Source organism: Chironomus tepperi, unplaced genomic scaffold, assembly GCF_022539635.2.
Source record: "Chironomus tepperi strain 1889 unplaced genomic scaffold, CSIRO-AGI_Ctep_v1 contig_423, whole genome shotgun sequence".
Taxonomy (NCBI): domain Eukaryota; kingdom Metazoa; phylum Arthropoda; class Insecta; order Diptera; family Chironomidae; genus Chironomus; species Chironomus tepperi.
This window is the reverse complement of record NW_027226545.1, coordinates 173,857-185,452: the sequence shown is the minus strand read 5'-3', so window position 1 is coordinate 185,452 and position 11,596 is coordinate 173,857. Positions and strand designations below refer to the sequence as shown.

At 32.5% G+C, this 11,596-nt stretch overlaps 1 protein-coding gene across 1 annotated transcript in view; it reads left to right on the top strand.

Annotated features, from left to right (window-relative positions):
- The first annotated feature begins 551 nt into the window (after positions 1-551).
- B4 (imaginal disc development protein B4) overlaps positions 552-11,596 on the top strand; it is a 101,416-nt gene continuing 90,371 nt past the window's right edge. The window contains exon 1 of the mRNA XM_070649335.1: positions 552-1,569. The gene's annotated coding sequence lies outside the window, so the exon portion shown is untranslated. The remainder of the gene's footprint in view (positions 1,570-11,596) is intronic.

Below are 11,596 nucleotides of genomic sequence, written 5' to 3'. Positions count from 1 at the left end.
TGAAAATTTTTGATGAATTTTGTAAATATTGGACAATTTTGAAAATTAATTTGTGAAAATTTTGAAGGATTTAAAGAAAATTGTGAAAGATTTATTGAAAATTGTGGAAATTTATAGAAAATTAGAGATTTTTTAAAATAAAAATTGAAAATTGTGGACGAAGACTTTTCAAAAATGAGAAATTTAAGAATTTTTGTTGAAAATTTACTAAGTTAAAATTAAAAAATATTCAAAAAATTGCGAAATAAATTTTAAATTTGCGAGTAAATTCAAATTTGTGAAAAAAAAACTTCAAAATTTGTGGAACAAATTTGAAATTTGAGAAAAAATTCAAATTTGTGAGAAGAAAAACTTCAAATTTGTGATATAAAAATTCAAATTTGTCAAGAAAAAAGCTTCAAAATTGTGAAAAAAAAATTCAAATTTGTGAAAAAAATTTCAAAATTGTTGAAAAAAAGTATTTAAAAAAGTTGTCATCAACACTGAAGATTCTTGATGAAAAGTTGAAAAATTTGTGAATTTTAAAAGATTTCAGTGAATAAAAATTGTTCAAAAAGTCGAAATTTTCAAAGTGAAAATAAAAATTTAAAAGATTTAAAAACTCAACACAAAAAAATAAAAAAAAAAAGAATTTCGCAAATCCAAGGCGATAAAAAAATCATAAAAAAAGAGATTTCATCAGTGAAAACACAAGTGTTAAAATAATAACAAGATTAATTAAGATATACAATAAAAAAAAAAATTTGAGAAATAAGAAGAACAAGTGCGAGAAACAATTACAGTAATTAACTTTTTTGTGAATAAATCCACGAATTTAAATAAAAAAATAAAAAGAAGAAAAGAAAGAAAGAAAAAAAAATTGAAATTTTCGGTGATTTTCTTAACAAATCATAAGCACATAATTAGAAGCACGAGATATACAAAAAAGTAGCAATTTTGGCGTGTGACTTAAAAAAACTGTACCAAAATTGAAAGTTTTGTCAATTAAAAAAATTAGAGAATCCAGCTGGACAAATTCACAGTGAATTAATGAATATTTTATGAAATTTTGGTTGTCATCCTGTGAACCTTAACATCCAAAAAAACTTTATCAATTTTTAACTTCCACTGGACAAATCAACAGCTGTTTAATTTCTAAGCCACAACTCTAATTTTTTTGGAATTAGACTTGATTAACCTGACCCAGTAATCAACTTGATTATTGCCATTCACAATCCAAAAAAGTGCTCAAAAAAATTGACTGTAATTTCAATATTATTGGACCTGCTACATGCGTGTACATTCTCATTTCATAATTTTGACTAGTGCAAAATACATCAGCACATGATAATAGATTAGTGTCGAGTGATAAAGAACCCCGAAAAATATATTGTTTCATTATAATTTCTTCTTACTTTCAATACAGTCTGTAGCTGTGTATGTGAATTACGCACAAAAAAATATATATAATATATAATAATCTATAGAAACAGCAGCAGCAGTGAAAAAAAAAAAATAAAAGTAAGAAGGAACAAGAAACACATCATTAAACAATTAAAAGAATATTTTTAACTGCAAAGCATCACGAAGGTTCGTATGACGATCATTATTATTATTTTTTATAATAAATGTGTATATACTTATGTGCAATAAATATTTACGATTATTACTCCGGCCGCGGTATATGATAACTTTATTTCAACTTTTTATTCATTTGGCTCTACTTTTTTTTATTTATTTTAAAGCCAGTGAGTCGAGTCAACTTTGAAAAATTAATGGTCTGATCAGTGTTGTTGATCCAGATTGACTTAGATAGGCATAGATCACTGACGGTTTATGAATATTATGAATATTATGTGTTGCTTGGGTATTTTATGGTAATGACTTTATTTGGAGTATGCAAATTCTCTAACAGACTATGAGGATAGTCAGCTAGAGAGCATATACTCAGGAGTAAACTTCTAGTTAGTTGAAAAATGCTTTAAAGGTTGTTTGAGACTAGTTCTAACTTAAATAACAACCAAGCCATGGAAACTGGCCAATCTGAAAATTTTCAAACCTTGTCCACACAGCAGCCAAGGAGACAGTTTACTCGAACCTATTGGCAACTGATCTACCATAGCAAAGAGGATGCAACATGGTTCTAAATGAGGCATATGTTCGTTAAACATGACAAAAACACCTGAAATGAACTACAGACTAGATGTTCTAAGAACATTTTTAATATAACCTAGGTAAATGTCCGATTTGGTTTTATTGAGGACGTAGACAGTCTATCAAGGCTAGTGAAGAGGAAAAAAATCTCTGATTTTCTGAAATCTTCATTTTTGTAATTCCAGAAAATCCGGATTATTTTCCTCTTAACGAATCCTTTATTCTATAGAGGTTTTGGGATGATCCAAGAGGTCATTGATCACATTGACCATTTTGCTCACAAGAATCCAAATATCCAAATTCCCAAATCGGATAATCAAACAAAAATCCTGCATTTGACCCTCACGAATCTTTCTTGGTACACGATTCGGTTCAAATCCAGCACCATGCCAGAATCACGCTTGCTTGGCGCCGAATTTCGGATCGATTCTATGTGCTAATCGTGATAATCTATTCTATTCTTAATGTTCGATTAAGAACGTTAAGAATAGTAAAATATTTTAACTATGTTAATTCGGGGGACTTCTCTCGGCAGAAGCCAAGACAGAACTATCTTTTTGGTTTGACAATTCTAAACTTATATACTAGATTTCTTATCTCTAAAAGAACAGATGAATGAATTATTATAGATGGTTATACGATTTAATTGCATTAAGACCATCGCATACTTTATAGTGGATCAGAACCACTTTTTTGATGACACTACTGTCTGTAATAGGGAACCTGGGTATCTAGTTCAAATAAAAGCATTTCTCCTGCCGAGATTCAAACCCAAGATCGCAAGTTGCTCCAATAATTAGATACCAAATTACTAAACCATTCCGCTATCGAGCCACTAATCTTACCTTGACTCAACTTGCCAATTACCAGTTCTAATTCTAGAATGTACAAATAAAAGCATTCAAAATTCCACCCCTGCAAGTGGACATAAAGAACAAAAAAATAAAGAGCAATAAGAAATGAAAAGCATTCCTCCTTCAATTAAATTCACCGGAAGTGTTGCTTTTAGTTTCTCATTTTTTTTATTATTTTGTGTTACCAATTGGCATTAAACTATACGATGCATGCCACACTCTCCTATATACAATACAATTTTCTATATTGCCATATGGTTTATTTTTAGTACCAATATCAGATCCATATGAGAATCATCCTTTGTAATATTCGTTTACTGCGTATATGAATGTGAATAATATTCACCTGGTTAGTAACACACGCATTTTTATTCTACTTCTTCTTCCTCTCACTGCTTACATTTCAATTGGTTCACTCATGTATTACATGTATTTTTATTATTACTCATACGGGTATATACCTTTTTTTTTTTTATTTAATTTGATTCTCTTCTGATTATTTAATTTTCATTCGGTCATTGCATTTTTTTTTTGTGCTGGCAATGGATGCACACCGAGCATTTACTGTCGTGAAGAACTAAAACCGAATAATTTATTGTTAATGCTAACTGACATGATGTCTCGCATGCAACAAAGTTGCATTTTTTATTCATTGTTGTATATTGTACAGAAATAGACATGATTGCAGTTAATTGATTCTTTTGTGTGTTCACTATGTGTGGCTTTTTTGCTTAAGCACCGTGAAATTTATTGAATATTAATAATATTTTTTTGGTTAAGCGATGAATTAATGAAATGGAACTTGGGTCAATAAAGCGAAAAAAATGTGTAATAATTATTTTTGGGGTTTTATTGATTTATTGTCTGGAAATTTTGTGGGAAAATGGTTTTAATTAAGGTATGTAATGCAGTGCTGCTTTATTTAGAATTTGAATAATGATTGAGGTCCGTAAATGAAGAAATAAGAATGCCATCTGCTGTACAATCTCCTCAAGGTCATTTATTCAGAGATGGTAGGATTCTGAGCAACAGAGTCAGATGAAAAGCTTCTTGTTGTAGCCTAAGCTCTATATAGGAACGTGATTGCAATAAAAAAGGAATTAAGGACTTTAATGTGAAGGCTTCTGGAGTTCTTTTCGATTCCGGACTAAAAAAATGGAGTCTTTTTTGGACTTTTAAAGTAAACAAACCTGCACTTATAAAATTTCAATATTTTTGATAAAATAATTAATGTCCATGTAGCTTTACTCACTTACTTCCTTGACATAGGCGCACGGGGGCCCATTGCCGCATTTAGAATTCGTCGAAAGCAGGATCTGTCTTTATATATCCATGTCAGCTTTCTTTTATTCCTTATGTCAACTTTGTTTCCGATGAGGTCAGCCAACTAAAATCCATGACACATCTTAGGATATAGGCCTTCAAGCAGTGTTGATATCTTGCCTTTGACTTTTAAAAAGGAAAACTTTGCAAAGGCAATGAAAAGGCAAAGTTTCTTAAAAAAGAATCTTTCAAAGGCAGAAAAAAGGCAAAGGCAATCGCGATTTTTTTGGTAATTTACCACACTAGATAAAAGAGCAACGGGGTACCTTTAGAGCTACTCAAATGAATCAGGCTTCGTCACAAAGCTGCTGAGCCTCTGTCACGGATACATTTACACCAAATGGAAGCCACCTTCGTGGGTAAGAACTGAAGGAAGCAGGTTTAATTTGTTGTTATTGAATTCAAGACATATAATAGCCACGTTCCAGAACCTTCTTTATTTGTTAGACTTGAGTTCAGAGGAAAAAGGGTTGATTAAGAGCCAAAATTAACACTTTTTTCGGCAATGTTCTTCAATTTTCTTGGTTTTTTGAGACTTCAAGTGAAATTATGTCTCTTTAAATTCTAGAAAATAGATGTTCAGCCTTCATACCCCTCTGATAATACCTATGTTCTAAAAATGTAACCGGAAAATCAGAGTTTAAAGTCGAATTGAAACTGTTTTGAATTTTTCATGGAGTCGAGTCTGTTTTTTCATCCAAAATCCAATTCAACTTCAAGCTCTGATGAAAAAATAATCAAATATCCCCAAAAAAACAAGTATCTCATCTATCTAATATCCAACAAAATTAATCTAACAACAAAAGAAATAACCCCAAGTCATTCCTGAAAGTTAGTTAGTCAATACAAAAAGCTTATTCCTGTTTCTTTGTGTACATCTATATACTAATTGAAGCAAACTAGTTGATAAAAAAATGTGAATAAATAATTCAACAAAGAAACATTCGTGAATATTTAATTTGGAAGTAAAAAAATATGGCATCATTTTTTTTTAAATTCTTTTTTAAGTTCTAAAAATAAAAAAATGTGAAAAAAGGCTGTAAAGTGAGATAAAGCAATTAAAATAAAGAACCTGATAGTGTAGATGTTTATCTATAGCTGAAATCTTAAGAATCTGCAATAATTTATTCAAAAAATTAATTTAATTATTATTGGCTAGCTTTTAATAGCTTTGCAGGCACTCAATCAGACTCTAATCTACCGTTAATGAATTTCTTTAAATGTTTTCATTCAGCCATTCACACATATATGGCATGCATCAATAAAGAAATTTGCAATTTTATTATTTTTTAATCTGATTTTTTCTTTTTTTTGTGCTTAAATGAATAAAATATTTTATGGCTTAGTTACCAGACATGAGTGTAGATTTTTTCTAAAAAAAATGTTTTTTACCTTGAAAAATTCTTTAGAAGCTAATAAATCAGAGCATGGAAACAATTTCATACAGGGAATGCAATAATTCTGTTGTCTTAAGGTTGTTCATAAGTGGTGTGCAGCAATTAATTTTACATTTTTGTGAATGTTTGTCACTTAATTACTTCTGTTTTCTAAGAGGCAATTAGAATGCTTTAATAGTACAGAGATAGTAAGGTACTTAACATCAGCTTTTTGTCTGTTTGGGGCTAAAGGTTCTCGAAACTAACCCAAGACTTCTCAGTCTAGGTTTTGGCATTTGCCGAGTGATAATGCATCTGAAAGAAATCTTTGAAGTCTAGGTCTAGGTCTCGCTTTATTTCTCAGTCTTGAAAATTCATCTTAACCAAGTCTTCGAGAAGCCCTGAATTCTGTTACCTGTGAAAATTGTTCTTTGATTAGTTGGAAGAACGGCACGATGCTGCAAATTAAACTTGTTTCAATAAAAATGAACCTAAATATGCATTCACGGTGCCGGTCCGAGCACTTTGGTATCTTGTCGTCAACGCTACAATAGAGGAGCTCCTTAGTGACAACATTATGCCGTGCTCGGGATGTCTGGTATTAAGAACGATTAATAACATCGTGAATTGACTAGTGTACTTCGAGAAATGACTAATGTCGTCGTGATTACAAGAAGGTAAAGTGGGTTTAGAAGCAAACAAAAATTAGTAATACAACTAACACTATAGCTGGCACAACGGACAGATATTATCGTAAGAATTGTGACTTTTTAAGTTTTATGAAATAATAAATTGTAAAAATCAAAATTTTGTCAGTCGAAAGTATCTGACTTTGGATTTTATGATATTAGCCCAAAAATAACAAGTCGGTTAATCAATCAAAAATCCGGTACCATGCCAGCGTGATTCTGGCATTATACTGAATTTAAATCGAATCTTACCGTAAGTCAGATTCACATGGACCAAACAATTTGTTCTATTCGAGTTAAAAGAGAGCTAAGTTTGTCAAACTATTGAAATTTAGAGTAAACCTTTCTTAAATCCCCCAATTAACCACCTTAATGAATCATTAGACATCATAAACAAATGTCCCCCACATTTCTACCGACACATGCAGTATAAAAACATCATTCGAGTATCTATTTGTCTATCTATTTACATATATCATGTCTGTTTAGACATTTTCCTAAGTGTTTGCATATATTTGCACTGCAAATAAGACTTGCCCCATCTCTCACAATTTTTCTATATATTCGTCGACATTGATGAGCACTTTGAGGTTTATTACTCAGTTCCTCATCAAAATTAGCTACTGAATTGAATCAGAAGGTCTGCGTTTTCATGCTTATTTGAGCTCATATCGTTCAAATTAACACGAATCATATCGAAAAAGGTATTTCCCCAGATTCCATGAATTGTTAATGAATAAAAGAAGTAGTTTATGCATGAAATTCTTAGAAAATTGAGAATGTGGATAACATGAAATATTCAGCATGTATGAACAATTTCATTGCACACAAAATAATGCTGTGCATTTAACAACAGAAAAGAGAAGTAAAAAAATATGAAAGTCAGCCTTCCTTTATATTTCAAATTATCATGAGACTTGAGTGAGTTTTGCGAAATGAGTCTGTGTAGCTTGAACAGCAACAAAATTCTTCTTTCATAAATCAACGTTCATTCTCCAAAAAATAATGATTTTTTGTTGCCTTTGCTTACATAAAACAAAAAAACGAAAATGATTAGTTCCGTTGAGATTATTAATGCTGAGATCAATTTAATCTACATGGAACAAATCAAATTCAGACTTTCTCTGTTAAATTTGTTTTGTTGAATCTGTTAAAATACTGAATAAAAAGTGCACATAATGTATTAATAAAAGAGATGGAATTGGGTATGGTATTGTGTTGGGATTTTGGGAGAGTATTTTGTGGGTGTATGGGCTGGGGATTGAGCAATTATGTATGAATTTTCATTGCATAATTCAGAGATGATTCAATTTTAATGATTTTGTCTCAAAATTCTTGCTGAAATTTGAAAAATTTTATTTAAACATTGCCAAAGCAGCACAACGTAGTCGTTGAACTGTCGCTACGTAGCCACTACGTTGCCGCTATGTAGCCAGGGTGTTGCTGATACGTTGCCACTATGTCGATTCTACGTTGCCACTATGTCGCTTTTATGTTGTCACTGTGTTGCTGACATGTTGCTACAATGTCACTGCTATGTTGCCACTGTGTCGTTACTTTGTTGCAACTATGGAGCTGCTTCGTTGGCTCTATGTTGCTGATATGTTACCACTATGTCGCTGCTATGTTGTTGTTTCGTTGCCACTGTGTCGCTGCAATGTTGCTGTTTCGTTGCCATTGTGTCGCTGCTATGTTACCATTATGTCGCAGCTACTTTGCCACTGTTTTGCTGATTCGTTGTCTTTAAACCGCTACATCGCTGCCATATTACTATTTCGTTGCAACGTGTTGCTGCTACGTTACCACTATGTCGCAGCTACATTGTTAATGTGTTGCTGCAAGGCTGTCGCTATGTCTCTGCTACATTTCTAATATGTTTCCACCACATTGCGGCTAAATTGTCACTAAATCACAGCTATGTCATTGCTACGTCACTGATACGTTACTGCTATGTTGCCACTATTTCGCAATTTTGTCATAGGTATTTTACCATATTGACGTAAAGACGTAAGAATGCTCTGACGAAACGATGATGATTGTTGTTTTTGGTCAATTTATACTAGAAACTCCGGAGAATCCCATGAAAATACCCAAAAACAAAATCTAGAAATTCCACCGCAACTCAAAAATTCCTCCACGTGCCATAGACTAAAATTTTTCACCAAATGTCATCACCCGAAATAATTATTATCTCCCCAAAAAAAAAAAAAAAAAACTATACCAAACTGCCAATTCATCGAAATTTTCACACCTTAGCGCACAAGAAAGCAAGAAAAAAAATCCCCCAACATCCATCAACAAAATTGAAAATAAATGAATCACTAAATAGCATCATACAAAGAGTGAAATATTTGTGAATAATAATAAGAAGTTATGCATACACAGACAGTCTGTGAGAGATACGCATAACAAAAAAAAAATATCAGAAAATAATTAGCTCACAAAAAATTCCAAAAAATAAGAAGTAAGAAAAAATATGCGAAGAATATTAAGATCCGATTAATGATCTAGAAACCCAGTTGTTAAATGTACAAAAGATGAGCAGCAGCAAGAAGAAGATGAAGATCTGAAAATGATGTTGAATCTCATTTTATTAAAGATTTATGAGAAATTATCTGTGTAAAGTAACAAAAAAAATTACATAGTTACAATTTCCCATGCAATGCAATCAACGACGATCAAAAAAAAAAATTAAAGCGAGCAACAAGATGGAAAATTTAATTGAAAAAGCATAAAAAGTAAAAGAAAAAAAAATTACAATTTAAAAACAATTAAGACTTCAATGTAGTCGGAAACGCAGAGAAAAAGAAATGAAAAAAATGTACAATAATTTATTGCCGGCCATTGGGCAAATTTTGCCAGGTTTTTTTTTTTTGCTAATCGTCATCTTTATGGGGGAGTCTCTTGCGGGAGTTTTAAACTCATTTAAGTCAAGTAAATTTGAATTTATTGATGCTTTACATTTTTTTTAAAGCAATAATTAATGCATGTAAGTTAATCAACTCGAGCAACATAAACTGAGGCAAGACTGTCCCTAACAGACAAAGATGAAGCTTTTATGATCTTGCTCTATTTACTTACTTACTTAGCTGGAGCACATTAGGGTCCATTACCGCGTTAAGAGAATTTCTGTAGACAGCTCTGAATTTTGATATTGACTGCCAGTTAGGGATATCGAGAACTATGGCGTCCATATGAACACATACAATCCAGGAATCAAGAGCTTGCTCTATTTAAATAAACATGCTCGCGAGCTTTCTCTTCATTTGAAAACATGATCATTGTCTGCTAGGGCATAACACTATGCTTTCAATGAATCGACTTACCCAGGCATCACAAATGACTTCATTTGTAAGGAACAAGGAGCTGAGTGTGCAAATAGATTTCTAATTGGTGAACCTTGGGACATAGACAAGAATCTGTCATCTAAAGCGTAATGTGATGATAATCCCATCCAAGAACACTTAATTCACCTCAGGGGAATATCTAGGGAAGTGTAGGTTTGGGCATAGCTAAAAATTTTTGGACGGATTGCAAAAAATTAGGAGGAATTTGGAATTTTTTCTCGAAAAACCCTAACAAATTGAAGAGTTTGGAACCTAAACTATCCCCGTCTTTCTAAATACGCCTCAGGGTGGAGGAAGGTCAACCTCTCTCTTTTTGGGCAAAATGTTTAAATTTATTAAATTTTTAGGAGAAAAAAAATCCAAAAACCCCCCTTAATTTCTGAAGATGGACTTAATACCTAGCCGGAAAAGGGAGTAGGTTAAGGTCCCACAGTGGGCTTTTAAGCCATAAAAGCATGCTCTTGTTTATTAGGTTAAATTGAAGAGTTTTGCTCGAAAGATGAAGGGAATGGTTCCTGAACGAAGGGATGGAAGGGTTCCGTAGGAAGTGGGAAAGTGGTTGATCCTCCTACACCAAAGAGCTCATTCAGAGATTTAGATTCCAAATTTTTCACTTAAAACCCCAACCCATAAAGACTCCCACCAACAATCTGACAAAATTCCCCTCAAACCACTTCTCAAAAGCCATCCAAAGTGACTCCTCATTCACCATCATCAGTAACATGATCACACACAAAACAGCCACAGAGAAGAATAAAATAGCATTCTTGAGAGGTCATTCTATTCACATAAAACTACATTCTAGCCCTGTCCATCCATCCATCCATCCATCCATCTAGCAAAAAGCAATCCATCTATCTATCCATCTATTCCCCGTACTTGTACTCATTCGTCGCGCGCGTGTATTGCCAAACATTTTTTTTTGCCGCAATGTGATTGCAAAAAAAAAAGAGATTTTTTATATATTTTATAATCGAAAAAAAAAAATGTGTACGAGAAATGAAAAGAGCCTGAATGTGTTCTTACTTGAACTGTCTGTCTACCTTCTTATTTTTTTCATTTTCTTCTCTTCATAAAAATTGTTATACTCTTTTACTTTATATATTTTCTTGATGTTGCTTGCCTCATTCTTTCTTTTAACGTTCACTCGTGCGCGCACGAGGAGAGGTGAGATCAACACGAAATAAGAAAGAAAAAATTTTAAAGTGGATGTAGCTCAAGATAATATATTTTACAAATCGTACAGTACAGTTGAAAATAAAAATGAAAATTATGGTGCTTTGACCTGAAGCGTCAAATAACGGAAATTGCTTTCCGAAATATAACAAAAAAAAAATGTTGCTATTATTCTTATTGTGCGATATATTCATTATTTTTTTTTGTTAGCGCATTATTGTCTATGGATGTACGTTTTGTGATGTGAACTTGCGACTGATGGTCTGGGGGTTCTTGGGCTTCTTGAGGTGATTTCTTGAGTGTTGGTGCACTTTATGGTGATTTGAATGTTGCTGGATGTTTAGATCAGAGTTGGCATGTATAGGTGCCTCCATTGGAGTCGGGAATCAACAAAGCCCGGTTACGTAGGTCTGGACATACATTTATATCTTTACTTCTCCGTGTGCTTTCCAAAAAATTGGGTTTTACCATTGATAAGCAACCTCATCCTCAAATAAACAATTATTGACTAAGATTATGAATACATAACCCTCAAAGTCGATCCCAACACAGATCCGGAAATTCTTTAGCACAAAATTTATTCATAAATCCACAAAACAATCCTCACATCATCACTAACAAATTGAAATATATTCACCGAAATTAGCAAACTCGTTCTCATCGTGCATGCTGTTTTTAAAACCTTATCAAATTTTTAG